The 14,713-nt window shown below is 33.5% G+C and overlaps 1 protein-coding gene across 3 annotated transcripts in view; it reads right to left on the reverse strand.

Moving 5' to 3' along the window:
* FSTL5 (follistatin like 5) overlaps window positions 1-14,713 on the reverse strand; it is a 630,648-nt gene that overhangs the window by 572,246 nt on the left and 43,689 nt on the right. The gene's annotated exons all lie outside the window — the stretch shown is intronic.

Here is a 14,713-nt window from a genome sequence, read left to right on the forward strand (position 1 = left end):
ATACGTTGTAAGAATATGGACTTATAAATAAATGCCTAATGAATAATAAATAAATTATTATGCCCTAAAAAGTTCTTGATTCATTCCATTTAATTTCAATGACATCTTCAGAATTTGCTTTCAATGTCTCTATGTTAATCATAAAATTTTAGTGAGAAAAAAGGTTTAAGGGCAAACAGTGGATAATTCACTAAAAATAAAAAAAACACGAGATGTTTCAACAGTCTTTCCTTCAGTTTAGCTTAGAATTCACCCCTGTCTCGCTTCTCTGAGGCTAAAGTTGACAATAATTGTCTTATTTATTCAAGGCTGCTTCAGTCAGACCTGTCTTTCAATTTGACATACTCCTTATTAGTTACCAGGCAACCCCAGAAGAATTAGCTTGCTTTCAAGTTTTTAAGTAGAAATTGTGCACTCTATAACTTCTCGATTCATATTCAAGCACGGTTTACTCTGTCTAAAAGTTTCAGGGTATCATACTAAAAATAATTTTGAAATATGTTCCTAACAAAATGTCTCACACATACACAGAGAACTGCAGAATTGTATGAATGCCAATAAATTTTGGTAAAATTTATAAACACATTAAAAAATATAAAGAACTTATTTTGCAGCAAGCACTCATCCCAGAGTCAGATTATGATAATAAAAATGCATATTGGCAAATGTATATTTACTGAAACAGCCAACCCTATGTATAATTCTATTAGACTAAAACTTTGTACTCTGTCTCTTATTCTAACACATCCAGGCTTTGTGACTAAATTATGTACTGTCCTTTGTTAATTAATTGACTTTTTTCAGTTCTGATGTATTTTTAATTTAGAGTACTTATTGTTCATTTAAACTAAAATTTAAATATGAAGTACAAATTTATGTATATTATATACATAAATATAAATTCCTTTCTTTAAAAGTACATTATTTTTTCATAATTTTAGGTCAAGCTGGTTTAAATTTTCCAAGTGGGTATTGAGGAAGAGAAAAATCTGTGTCTCTCTCCTCATCTTTTGCCATTTTCTCATTCATTTAATCATTCATTCTTTCAACAAATTTGCATAGATCACTTCTATGTGCCAGACACTGCTCCAAGTGGTAAGACTATGAAGGATGAAAAAACCGACAAAAAATTATGTCCTTTTGGAACCTAATTATTACATAAATGGTAATAAATTATATTTAGAAAAAGATATACCCTAAAAGGAGTTATTTTGCAGTGAATGACTGCAATTTTACACAGGTGTATAATGTTAAATAATTTTTGAATAAAATTCTGAGTGAGATGAGATGATATAACTGGGGAAAACATGTTTTAGGAGAGAAAAACAACTGCAAACTTCCTGAGATACAGGAGGTCTTGGCATTGTCAAAAATACCAAGGAGACCTGTGTAACAGGAGAGGCTGAGTGAGGGGAGTTTTGTAGGAAGTTCAATCAAGGAGGCAACAGGGGCAGAGAGACTAGCACTGAGGTCCCTGGTTATTTCTTTGGTTTTTGCACTGAGAGAGCTGAAAAAAACATTGAGAGTTTCTTCTCCGAGGACTAACATTATCTGAGTTATATTTCAGTAGAATCATTCTGGCTATTGAGAATAGTTTGAACAAGGGAAGGACAAAATTAGAGGGACCAGTAGAGAAGGTATTGCAGGAATCCTGGTGGGAGGTGATAATGGCTCAGAAAGGTGTGGTGTCAGTGGAGTTGGAATATCAGTTAGAGCTGGAAAGGTTTGTTGATAGAATAAGTGTTGGGTGTGAGATACAGTGCATAAAAGGGTGATCTCAAGTGTCTAAGCCAGTAGAAGAATGGCATTACCTCTAAGATAAGGAAGATGGCCAAATAAGAAACACTTTTATCCCTCTTGCCTTGCCTTCTGGTAGTGTCCCGCTTTGTTCATTTTTCTCTTGTCTGGCTACCCCTGTTCTATCTCCTGTACTGATTCCTTCTTTTCTCCTCAATTTCTAACTACTAGTTTCCTAGACACTGAGCCCTTAACTTTCTTCTATACACCTCATTCCTTTGGTGATCTTTTCTACTTTTCTGGCCTTAAGTGTCATACTTTTCCTAAGGACTCAAATTTATATCACTAGCTAATCCTCAACATTGTACTACAGATTCAAAGATTCGGCTTTACTTATTTTTTTAACATCTTTATTGGAGTATAATTGCTTTACAATGGTGTGTTAGTTTCTGCTGTATAACAAAGTGAACCAGCTGTACATATACATATACCCCCATATCTCCTCCCTCTTGCGTCTTCCTCCCACACTCCCTATCCCACCGCTCTAGGTGGTCACAAAGCACTGAGCTGATCTCCCTGTGCTATGCAGCTGCTTCCCACTAGCTATCTATTTTGCATTTCGTAGTATATATAAGTCCATGCAACTCTCTCACTTCATCCCAGCTTACCCTTCCCCCTCCCTGTGGAATCTAAAAAGAAAAAAAAATGTTTATGAAGAACCTATGGGCAGGACAGGAATAAAGACGCAGAGGTAGAGAATGGACTTGAGGACTCAGCTTTATTTTTGACATCTCTGCTTGATTATCTAATAACAGCTTACCTATCATGTCTAAAACTAAACTTCTGATCTTCCCTGACTTCTTCGATCATCTTTCTCATCTTCATCTCTCCATCTTCCTTGTTGTTTAGACACTTAAAATAATCCTTCTCTGTCTCTTAAGAGTAAAGAGCCTGACATTTTCATGGGTTTGATATTTGACTGTGATTTTACTTTGAATATCACTCTGAGGATGCAAAGTAGGATGATGGTCAAAATACCTGGAACTTATGGAAGATATTTTAACAAGTTTCATAAATTTAGAAATCACCAGCCTATGTATAAATCATCAGTACTGCAACTGGAGAACATATAATAGAGTTGAATGATCTAGAACTGAATATTGTAAACAATATAAGAAAAATAGAAAGTCGAATTAGCCAACAAAAGACAATGCAAGGATAGACAAATTATAGGAGAACAAACAGGAGAGCATGGAATCATGGAATACTAGGGTATATATTATGTGAGTGTGAGATTTTCAATAGTATAGAATTATTATGACTGCTCTAGTAAAATTAGATCTAAGGCAATGCCCTTCAGATGAACTGACATATATGGAATCACTGATTTAAAAGAAAGCACATTTTTGATGGTGCTTGGACTTGGAAGTAAAACTGAAGTTATTCATTGAAGGAGAGGGTAATTGAGAAATATATGAAGTGGTAAAAATGGAATGAGAGAAACACAGCTGGGAAAGAAAGGTCTAGGATGGTGTGTAGCTGAAGAGTGAAGGGAGGTCCACAGAGGTATAGTGTTTGTTTTGCTCACTTGTCTTTTTGTTTTATTTTGTATAAATTTATAATATATTATTTACATAAGTGAGAATTGAGAAAGTCTAAATGATAGGAGATACATTGTAGAAGTGGAGAGGATTAAAAGGGAGAGATGATTAGACTAACTTTATAAGGTTATTGAAAAAGTAGATGTGATAAAGAACATAAGTGGGGAAAAAATTTAGTTAGAAAGACCACCAGTTCCTCTAATGTAACCGGTGGGCATAGGAAGGCATGGTTATAAATGCAGAAGCTTTGTAGGTTTGATATGATGAATTAAACATGTTCAATCTGTGATGATTTATTTTCTTTATGTGATAGAAGGAAAGTCTGCTGAGTGGTGAAGTAGGATGGCTTGTCAAAAATTTGTGGAGATAGCACAGATTTTAAATGCACTGGTTTTTGTGAGGTCAATTGAGTAAAACAGCTTGGTGTTTTTGAAATCCTGAGTTTTGCCATCATAAATATACAGTGACTTATTTTAACTATAGTCAAATAGGCTTAGCACTCACTGATATTTTATTTTATTATTTTCTTAACACTCAATTCTCTATTTGTACAATTGTATGTAATTATAAATTACCAATGAAATATCCTTAAAAATTTTACAAATGGTAAATGTTTAAGAAGCCTGCATTTACAGAAGATAAATTAATTATTAATTTATGGACTGAGAAGAGTAGGAACAGACTTGTAATGTAGGAAGGTAAAAGGGATAAACTACCTCATTTATTCCTAAACGTGTATTAGAACCCTGTCAGTGTGTGTGTGTGTGTATGTGTGTGTGTGTGTGTGTGATTATACACATATATGTATAATTTAGGATTTTCAAAGTAATAACTGTTCCAATTTGTTTCTATCACTAAAATATCGCATTGTTCACTAAGCAATATGTATTATCCACAATTTTATTTTACAAACTATCACTTTATATTTTAAATGTTAATTTTTAAATGAGGAAATGTTAAGAAGAAAACTATAATTATTTAATTATGTGATAAGTCTTAAGAGGTCAGAAAAATTTTTTACCCTGTCTGCATGATACTTTTGAGAACCATTCTTACGTTATGAAAACTTAGGTCTTGTCCATAATAGAAGAAGTGCCAATCTCTTGGTATATCTCAATTTTAATATTCTTCCAAAACGTTTTCTGACAAAGTGGTCTTGTCTTAAAATAAGAAATATATATTTGGCTACGTATCAAAGCTAAATAAAAGCAGACGATTCACGTTTTACTTCATACCACACCATTTCTTGGAAGAATCCCAAAGTGCTATCTTTATTACATAAATAGACTACATGAAATCCAGCTCAATAGTAGAAATGGGCAAACAGATCCTTTCAGACAGTATGTTAAAGATTAGCAAAGACAATCTGGACAGAAGTATGGATTCAGAAGAAATACATGATTGTAAGATATGATTTCTTAAATATTAAACAAAATGCAGGGGACACGGACTCGTGCCCCAGTCTGGGAAGATCCCACATGCCACGGACCAGCTAGGCCCGTGAGCCATGGTCGTTGAGCCTGTGCGTCCAGAGCCTGTGCTCTGCAAGGGGAGAGGCCACAACAGTGAGAGGCCCACATACCACAAAAAAAATAAAAAAGTAAAAAAAAAGAAATACAAAGGATTATAAGAGACTACTACAAACAGCTATAGGCCAATAAAATGGACAGCAATGAAGAAATGGACAGATTCTTGGTGAGGTGTAATTGTCCAAGACTGAACCAGGAAGAATTAGAAAATATAAACAGACCTATCACAAGTAATGAAATTGAAACTGTAATTAAAAATCTTCCAACAAACAGAAGTCCAGGACCAGATGGCTTCACAGGTGAAATTTATCACACCTGTAGCAAAGAGCTAAAACCAATTCTTCTCAAACTCTTCCAAAAAATTGCAGTGGGAGGAACACTCCCAAACTCATTCTACGAAGCCACCATCACCCTGATACCAAAACCAGAAAAAGATATCACAAAAAAAAGAAAATTATAGACCAATAACACTGATGAACATAGATATAATAATCCTGAATAAATACTAGCAAGCAGAATCCAACAACATATTAAAAGGATCATACACCATGATCGAGTGAGATTTATCCAAAGGATGCAAGGATTCTTCGATATATGCAAATCAATCAATGTGATGGACCACATTAATAAGTTAAGGAATAAAAACGACATGATCATCTCAGTAGATGCAGAAAAAGCTTTTGACAAAATTCAACACCCATTTATGATAAAAAAACTCTCCAGAAATGGGCATAGAGGGAACCTACTGCAACATAATAAAGGCCATATATGACAAACCCACAGAAAAAATAATACTCAATGGTCAAAAACTGAAAGCATTTCCACTAATGCTTGTCAGGAAAAAAGACAAGGGTGTCCACTCTCAATACTCTTATTCAACATAGTTTTGGAAGTCCTACCCACAGCAATCGGAGAAAAAAGAAATAAAAGGAATACAAATTGGAAAAGAAGAAGTAAAACAGTCACTGTGTGCAGATGACTTGACACTATATATAGAATATCCTAAAAATGCCACCAGAAAACTACTAGAACTAATCAATGAATTTGGAAAGGTTGCAGGATACAAAATTAACGCACAGAAATCTCTGGTATTCCTATACATTAACAATGAAAAATCAGAAGGAGAAATAATCCTATTTACCATCATAACAAAAAGAATAAAATACCTAGGAATAAAGTTACCTAAGGAGGCAAAAGACTTGTACTGAGAAAACTATAAAACACTCATCAAAGAAATCAAAGATGACATAAACAGATGGAAAAATATACCATGTTCTTGGATGGAAGTATCAACATTGTGAAAATGACTATACTATCCAAAGAAATCTACAGATTCAATGCAATCCCTATCAAACTACCAATGGCATTCTTCACAGAATTACAACAAAAAATTTTACAATTTGTATGGAAACAGAAAAGATCCTGAATAGTCAAAGCAATCTTTTTTTTAAAAAAAATCTTTATTGGAGTATAATTGCTTTACAATGGTGTGTTAGTTTCTGCTTTACAACAAAGTGAATCAGCTAAACATATACATATATCCCCATATCTCTTCCTGCCAAAGCAATCTTGAGAAAGAAAAACGGAGCTGTAGGATCAGGCTCCCCGACTTCAAACTATACTACAAAGCTACAGTAATCAAGACAATATGGTACTGGTACAAAAACAGAACTACAGATTAATGGTACAGGATAGAAAGCCCAGAGATAAACCCATGCACATATGTCACCTAAATTACAACAAAGCAGGCAAAAACAAACAATGGAGAAAAGACAGCCTCTTCAATAAGTGGTGCTGGGAAAACTGGACAGTTACATGTAAAAGAATGAAATTAGAACACTACCTAACACCATACACAAAAATAGACTTCAAATGGATTAAAGACCTAAATGTAAGACCAGACACTATAAAACTCTTAGAGGAAAACAATAGGAAAAACACTCTTTGTCATAAACCACAGCAAGATCTTTTTAGGCATATTATTTTCTTTCCACACCTTTTATGGGTTTCAAGTCACCAAGGGTTTAAAATCATTTAAGCAAATGAAGACACAAGTAGAAATAAGAAAACTATAGTAATGGGTAGTACAAAAATGTTGGGACTGTTGAGATTGAGTAATATCATAAACTACATGTGCTGAAAAAAATACTCTCAGAGATATAGGGTCCACAATCAGAGGCGACAGCTGGAAATTTACACTGTCGGCTAATGCTGAAAGAGTGAGCATTTATCCCACTCAGGATACCCTATGTGGGGAGGGCAGACAAAAGATCTTGGGACAGTGCAAATTGCAGTGTTAGAAATGAGATGCTGGCAAGATGCTAAGACGCTTGATGTGAACTGGGAAAATTTTTTTCAACTTCTATTGTCTACTAATTCTTTGGAAAAATATATAAAGCAAATTAAAACATGCAAGTAAGAGCCTGTAAAAGATATGATAAACTACTGGGAAGTTCAGAGGTTGTCATGACTGGTGTAGGTGGCCAGTAAGAAGTGGTTGGAGAAGAGATAGAAATCTTTGGAGATTTGCTCTTCCCTCCACTTCTATCTAGCTACAAAAGCCTTATAAGTGTCCTTTCCACTGGTACTGTAACACATATGTCTGCTGCAAAAACCCCAAAGCCCACTGTCAGCAGAATAGTTTCAGTGCAGCTCAAGCCCCCAGCTGGAGTGAGCTGGCTGATTATATATTCTTGTTCATGTATTTCTCTACCTACTGTATTTCAAGATCACAGGATTTATGGATTGCAATCTAAGGGCATTACAGCTTCACAACACTGTTCCTTTCAAAGAGTTGAAAGGTAAACTTCTCAGTACAGGAGTTCGTGGAACATTTGTAGTACCGGGAAGATCAGAAATGGTTCTTTGGTGTCTAAGGATCTTAACACTGCAGTCTCTTACTCTCTTTTGAATCAAATCAGGATTAACAGGGAGCAGTGCCAAAACATGATTTTGCAGATCAAAACATCTAGGCATCTTAATACAATTACTAGAAGATAAAGACAAATAGACAGCATAAACCATAGGAGATAATTATAATTTTAAAATAAGCAGGATGGGCATATTTAAGAAAATGTTTTAGTAAATGAAATGAGAACAAGTAATCATAGAGAAAAACTAAGTAGAAATATTAATCTTGAACAGTATAATAGTTGAAATAATAAAATGAGAAATGAAATAAACTGCAGGAAGAATGAAGCAGAATGATTAGCAAAGTATAAGTGAGATAAGACAAAGAATCCTGGAAAGAGTGTTAGAAAAGATGTCAGTGAAGTTACGTGATACAAGGCTTCTAATTAGTAGTGCCTTCAACTGTTAATAGGGATTCCAGCAAAATAGAAACCTAAAAATAGAAGTAAGAAAGAGTAGAAGAAATAGTGGAAATACATTATCCACACTATGTAATTAATCTAGAATCAAAAGAGTTTGTAACGTATCAATTAAGATATAAGAAAATGAATTATAAATGCTTGCATAGAGTGAAATATAAAGAGATCAGTGACATATGTATATGTATATATTACATATACTGTACATATATATTTAAATTCCAGAAAGAGTAAATTATAGTAAAAAAAAAAGAATTATATTGACATCAGACTTCTCAATAGCAACATACTTATAAGAAGACAATGAAATGTTTAAATTACTAAAATTAATTTTTTAACATTTATATGTGAGTTTATAATAAAATATCTTTAGGCATAAATATGGTTTCAATATTTTGGGCTGTCAATAATTCAGCAGAGTTCTTCACTGTTGTGGTGTGACTTTTTCCTCTTTCACTTTGAAAAGTCACTCTTTGAGAAAATATTTCATTAAGATGAGAAAAAAGACTCCAGAAGAATTTGACAAGGAAATAACTTCATGACAAGTATATAATTGCCTAAATAACAAGGACAAAAAAAGAAAAAGAAAAGAAAAGCTAGTTGCATATTAGGTAAAGGCACAGATGTAGACTATCAACTTGTGTTTGGGGAGGACAGACAGTAGACTACAAAGGGATTGAAGTCTAATCTAAGTGAAGTATGTGTTGTTCTATGGGTAGATATAAATGTTAAGGAAGTTAATAAATCGATAAATAGAATATAAACCTGAGTTTTAAGTAGAGATTTTATATGATAATGAGAAAACCAAACTATAACATTTAAACCAATTAAAGGAAATTATAGCTATACAATGAAAGGAAGAAACAAGAAAAATAGAACATAAAAGTACAGTAAAACACATGAAATATAAATGGAAGATGTTGAAAACAAAACCAAATGTAAGAGTAATAATAGTAATTAAAAACAGTTAAATTCACCATTTAAAACTCTGATGGGTCAAAAAATAAGATCTAGCAACATGCTGTCTTCAAGAAGCACTTAAAAGAACAGAAATGTATATCTATATCAATCAATCTAACTATTCCAAATAAGAACAAAGATATTTGGCATAGCAATACTAGAATGTGAGATAAAATGCACGTAAAAAATATACAAGCATGGTGAAGGAATTAGAGAGAAAATATAGTCTTAATAAGATGCATAAAATAAGAAGATATAACCATCACCAACATATATTCATCTAATAGACTTAACACTGAATTAATATATAAATTAATTATATTAAATAATGATTCAACAGAGATATAAGTAGATACATCTACAAATAAATCTACAAGTGGTGGTGTGGTTTTTAACAACCTCTCAGAAACTGAAAATTCAAGCAAAGAATAATCTGAGCTATGAATTCTAAAGAGAATCAGCTCAAGCTATTAGGTAAAGAATCCTATACTGAATGGAGAAAAAAATGTATTGTTTTAAAGCACATATGTAACATTTATAATAATTGAATGTATATTAACCCATAAAGGAAACTTCATAAAAACCAATGGGAAAATTATACATATAATTTTATCAGATAATATTCAGTAATGTTAGAATAGTAACAAAATGGTGCTGAAATTAGCACCCTATATCCAGAATCTAAATAATGGATTACTAAATAATCCTTTGATTAAAAAGGAAACCATAAAGTAATTCTGACATATTTAGATTGAAGCAAAGGGAAGCATTGCATGACAAAATTCATGGAGCTCTACAAAAACAACTTTCATGGGAAATTTATAGCTTTAATTATCAGGGAACAAGAAAGTTTATAAAATTCAAACTATGCATTCAACTTAAGAAATTAAAAGATAGTAACAGCATAAAAATAAACAAAAAGGATAGGTATCAAGGAAATAGAGAACAAAAAGAAATGAAGAATATAAACAAAGTTTAAACTGGGACTTTCATTTTGTTAAGATTAATAAGACAAACCTTTTGCAAGACTGATTTAAAAAGAACAGATAGAATGTAAAGAAGATGTGGTATGAAAAAAGTTGGACATACAGACAATAGGCATTTAATGTAAAGGATATTTAAGCACTATATTCTAAAAGTCTTATCTAATAATCTTGTAAATGTAAATGATGTAAATATTTCTGAAAAGGTACAAAATATCAAAATGGCATAAGAAGAAAAAAGAAAACATGCATAGGTAAGTAAAATCTTAAAAGACAACACAAAAACAAAACAACAATAGAATGCCTGAAATTGCCATGAAAAATCTATCTTTCCAAATACCGAGACCCAAATACTTTAGCAGATAAATTCTATTGTATAGTTAGGGAATAAATGTGTTGTATATTAGAAAAAAAAATTCAAGAAAAAATAAAATTACAAAAGACACACTACTGTTTGCGTGAGACCAGAGCAATAAAGTAGGAATAATCCCCTGCCAACCACACATTCTAAATGCTTAGAAATTCTCATAAGTTCCATAAAGGAATAGGGTGGGAGGATGACCACCACAGCACTGTTTGTGGCACAAGGTATTGGTGGCAATTGATGTGGTGATCACTAGGAGAACTGATTTGTAAAGACTGGGGATTCAACAGATAGAAGCAATAATCAAATGGCATGGAAAGATCTTAAAAATAGAGTACTGACTGAAAAATTAATCAATAGAATGAGAACAAAAGCAGTCCTGTTGATGTGAATTCAAACCACAAAAATACAAGAAAATAGAGTTTTATAAGTATACATACACATAAAACTTAGTCATCATGAGGTAGGAGATAGATGGGCCTCTGGGCTGGACAGCTGGTGTTTGTCAAATGGAGTAACACTGAAGATTTGTTCTCACGCAGACACGCCAAGGACAAAGCCAGTGGCAGAGGCTGAGCTCTGCTGAAGTAAAGAGATAAGGTGCCCACCCTAAGGTCAAGGAAAATGTCCCTAACTGCACATGCACAGGAAGGCTCCTTGGGGGTCAAAAAGGGAGGGGGTGCCACCCCATAATATGTATGGACATGCACACACAGCCCTCTGCAGTGGGATCCATCTTAGAAAATTGTTGCACACGCATCTTGGGGAGGGTCCTAAGATGAGTCAGGTGTGAAAAAAGAAACAAGATAATTGGCCAAATGTGAACAAAGACCCGGAAGAACTGTCCTATATAAGTGATTTAAATCACCTCTTCACGGTGCTCCTCATTCAGGCGCCCACCCTCCTCCCTGGGTGTGTATTTCTGCTTTAAATAAATAAACTGTTTCTCTGTGTGCTCTCCCATAAGTTGTGCTGAGTCTCTAATAATAAACTTTGTACCTGTTTTGGAGCTTTTCCTCCTTGAAACATTTTTACTTTCCAACAGGATAAGAATCAGGGAACTTGGCTTCTAGCCCCTGGTCCCTGGTGGACTGGCAGCTAGGGTCAACCCCTGGACAGGGGATAAGAGCCTTACTCACGACTACTGTCCCTCTGCGAACAATCAAACAAATTAAAACGGCTGAAATAATGGAAAGAGTTAGAGGATGAGGATAAGAAGAATTGATGGAATGGTGGATAAATGATTGGTAGATGCATAGATGACAGATACATACATACATACATACATACACTCACAGATACACACACATATACACACATAGACATAGATAAAAATTAAACAGATAATTCATGTCACCAGTTGATGATAACAGGTACTTAACATGCGTTAATTAACTGTCTTGCATGGAAATCAAACAGGAGATATATATATATATATATATATATATAAATTTTCTAAAATAACATTTTTGTCAAATAGAAGCAACAAGGGAATGTGCCATTTCTAGGCTGAGCTCTAGCTGGGGAGAAGATAATTCCCTTCGTATCTGTAACATTAGGCATGTCCTCATAAGGATTTGGATTGCAGGTTTATACTACTGATATGACCATAAAAAGTCAAGAAATAAACTTAAAATGTCTGTACTTTGGTAGTGTTTTAAGGTCATTTACAGCCAAGAGGTTTTCATATCTGGAGACCTGTGTTCTTGACTCATGATTTCCAAGGTTCTCAGGGACAGGAGTGAAAAGAACACAGCCTCAGAAGCCGAAAGGACAATTACAGCACATGCGAATTGTCAGGGGAGGCGGCAGTGGGCCAGCTATGCTGCCCTACGTTTCAAACACCGAGATTACTGCATGTGGAGTATGAAGAGATTAGAATGTTCACAGATTTAGAGAATTAGGCACATCTAAGTAAGTTGTGAGACCCTTTTAAACGCACAACTAAGATAGTTCAAAATAACCTAACTAGTTAACACGTTGAATAGCACCAAGCTGAACAACTGGACTGGAAGACAAATCTGAACAGGTCAACCAAAGAACCTGGAATCAACAACACAGGTGACTGTCACCGGACCATCAGAAATACTATTGTTTGAGGACATTTCTAGAGTCATTTGTGAACATCAACTACACTTGGATATGCAGATATCCTATGAGATGGAAACCCACTTTTGATAATGTATCCTAGAGTAATTTCTGCATTAGTGCTCTTGGAAAAATGTATAAGAATGCTCCCAAGCAGCACAGTTTGTAATAAAAAATTTGAAACACTTCATATGGCGAGTATGGGGTATTTATGAGTGAGGATTAATTATAGAGAAAATAAATAAATTGAAGCTATTGGAATCATAATGAATAAATAAGATATTGTAATTTATAACATTTTATAACATGTAAATCACTATTTATTGTTTGTCATATCCATATGTATTAAACTTACAAAGAATATAATGGGAGTGATTAACACAAAATTCAAGAAGAACATTTTCTTTTAAAGAGGTGGTCAAGTAAGAAATATGGTTGGGAAGAGATACACAGGGGCTTAAAGAATATTTTCAATATCTTATTTTTTACTTTGGTGTTGGATTCATAGGGGTTTATTAAACTATTTTATATGTTATTGTATATCAGAAATGTTTTCTAATAAATTGTGGGAAAATAGTTTATCTAAGTGCCAAATTCCAAAAAACTAAACTAGAATAAAAAGACAACTTAAAACATCTGTTATTTTCATTATCATACAGAAAAATATGTTGATACATGGAGACATTTGACATTGTGTGTCTGAAGAGGCATATGATTTAAACTGCTGCTTAATATAAAAAGACGTGCACAGCAGGTTGCAAATAGGTCCTGAGGGGATGGAACAACCCAGCTGGAATGTGTGGCCCACCTGCCTGATTAGCACCACTGTTGAAAGGGGCTGACAAGCAGCTTCTATTTTTATCTAATCTTTAAATTCCAGGAACCTCATTTCACTAAATCATAGCTTTCTATAGGACTGTAAAAGCTTTCCCTCTGCTTATTCCTTTTTCATCTGGATTTCCCTCAAGAGCACTACTCATAGATGGTTACTCTCCTGATAAACTCTCCATATCCTCTGCCATTACGTTATTGGGAAAAAACCAAACCAAAACCAAAACAAACAAACAAAAAACTCCCCTGAGCTGAGATTAAAGCAAAAAAAAAATCTAGAAATAATTTAGAAATTATTCATACTATTAAAACTAATTTTAAGAAGATTTAAGAATTAATAAAATTCTATTATTTTTAGTGTTTTTGCCTTATGCATAACATAGACCAGTATGCAAAGTTAAATATATTTACAACTACTTGGACCATTTTGCTTAAAGAAACAATAAAAATGCACCCATGAATTTATTAAACATTCCTACAATTGCTCTTTAAGTGTTAGTTTTAATTTTACTTTATAGTCAATACATTTTTATATTTGGAAGATACAATACTGGGGTATTGGCTATGACAGGGTAGTATGCCACAAACATATTCTGAAATTGTGTGATATGAGAAAATTTAGTATTCAGCCTATTACACATGTTTATGCATTCTTAATTGAGTCCATTCATAGTTATAAAGTAGATAAGGTATATATATTCTGATTGTGAGGATTGGTATAGATAATGAGATACATGAGGATGAGGATGGTGACAGATGAGGAACCCATATGTTTTGTTCTTTGACGTCAGTGATGAGGAAGTTTTTCCAAGAGTTAAGGACAAGGCTGGATTGGAAATATGAAGGGTTCATCCAAATAACTGGCCTTAAAATAAAGAAAGGGTATGAAATGACAGAGAAATAGATCAGATTTTTATGCCAGTTTTCCAAAAGTGAGAATAATTCATCAACTTTAGATTTTCAGCTTATCTATTACTCAATTAGAATAATTTTTATGTTGACATACATTTTAAACGGAGTTAGATTTCTAAATTAATACAAAGAGGACATACTACATGCTTTGTGTCAAAGAGTAAAGTCAAAAGAAGATGTGGTATATTCACACTATTCACTCAATTAAGAGAGAAAAAAAATCAATTAGCCTACAGGCTTTCAAGGATGCAATTCATCATTACATCCAAAACAATGGCATAATTGTATTGGAAAGCAAGTTCACCAATTTTTGCCCTTTGAACAGGTGTGATTCTATCAATTTCAAACTTAAGAAATAACATTTCAAAATAATTGAGGA

This window comes from Lagenorhynchus albirostris, chromosome 4 (genome assembly GCF_949774975.1).
Source record: "Lagenorhynchus albirostris chromosome 4, mLagAlb1.1, whole genome shotgun sequence".
NCBI lineage: Eukaryota > Metazoa > Chordata > Mammalia > Artiodactyla > Delphinidae > Lagenorhynchus > Lagenorhynchus albirostris.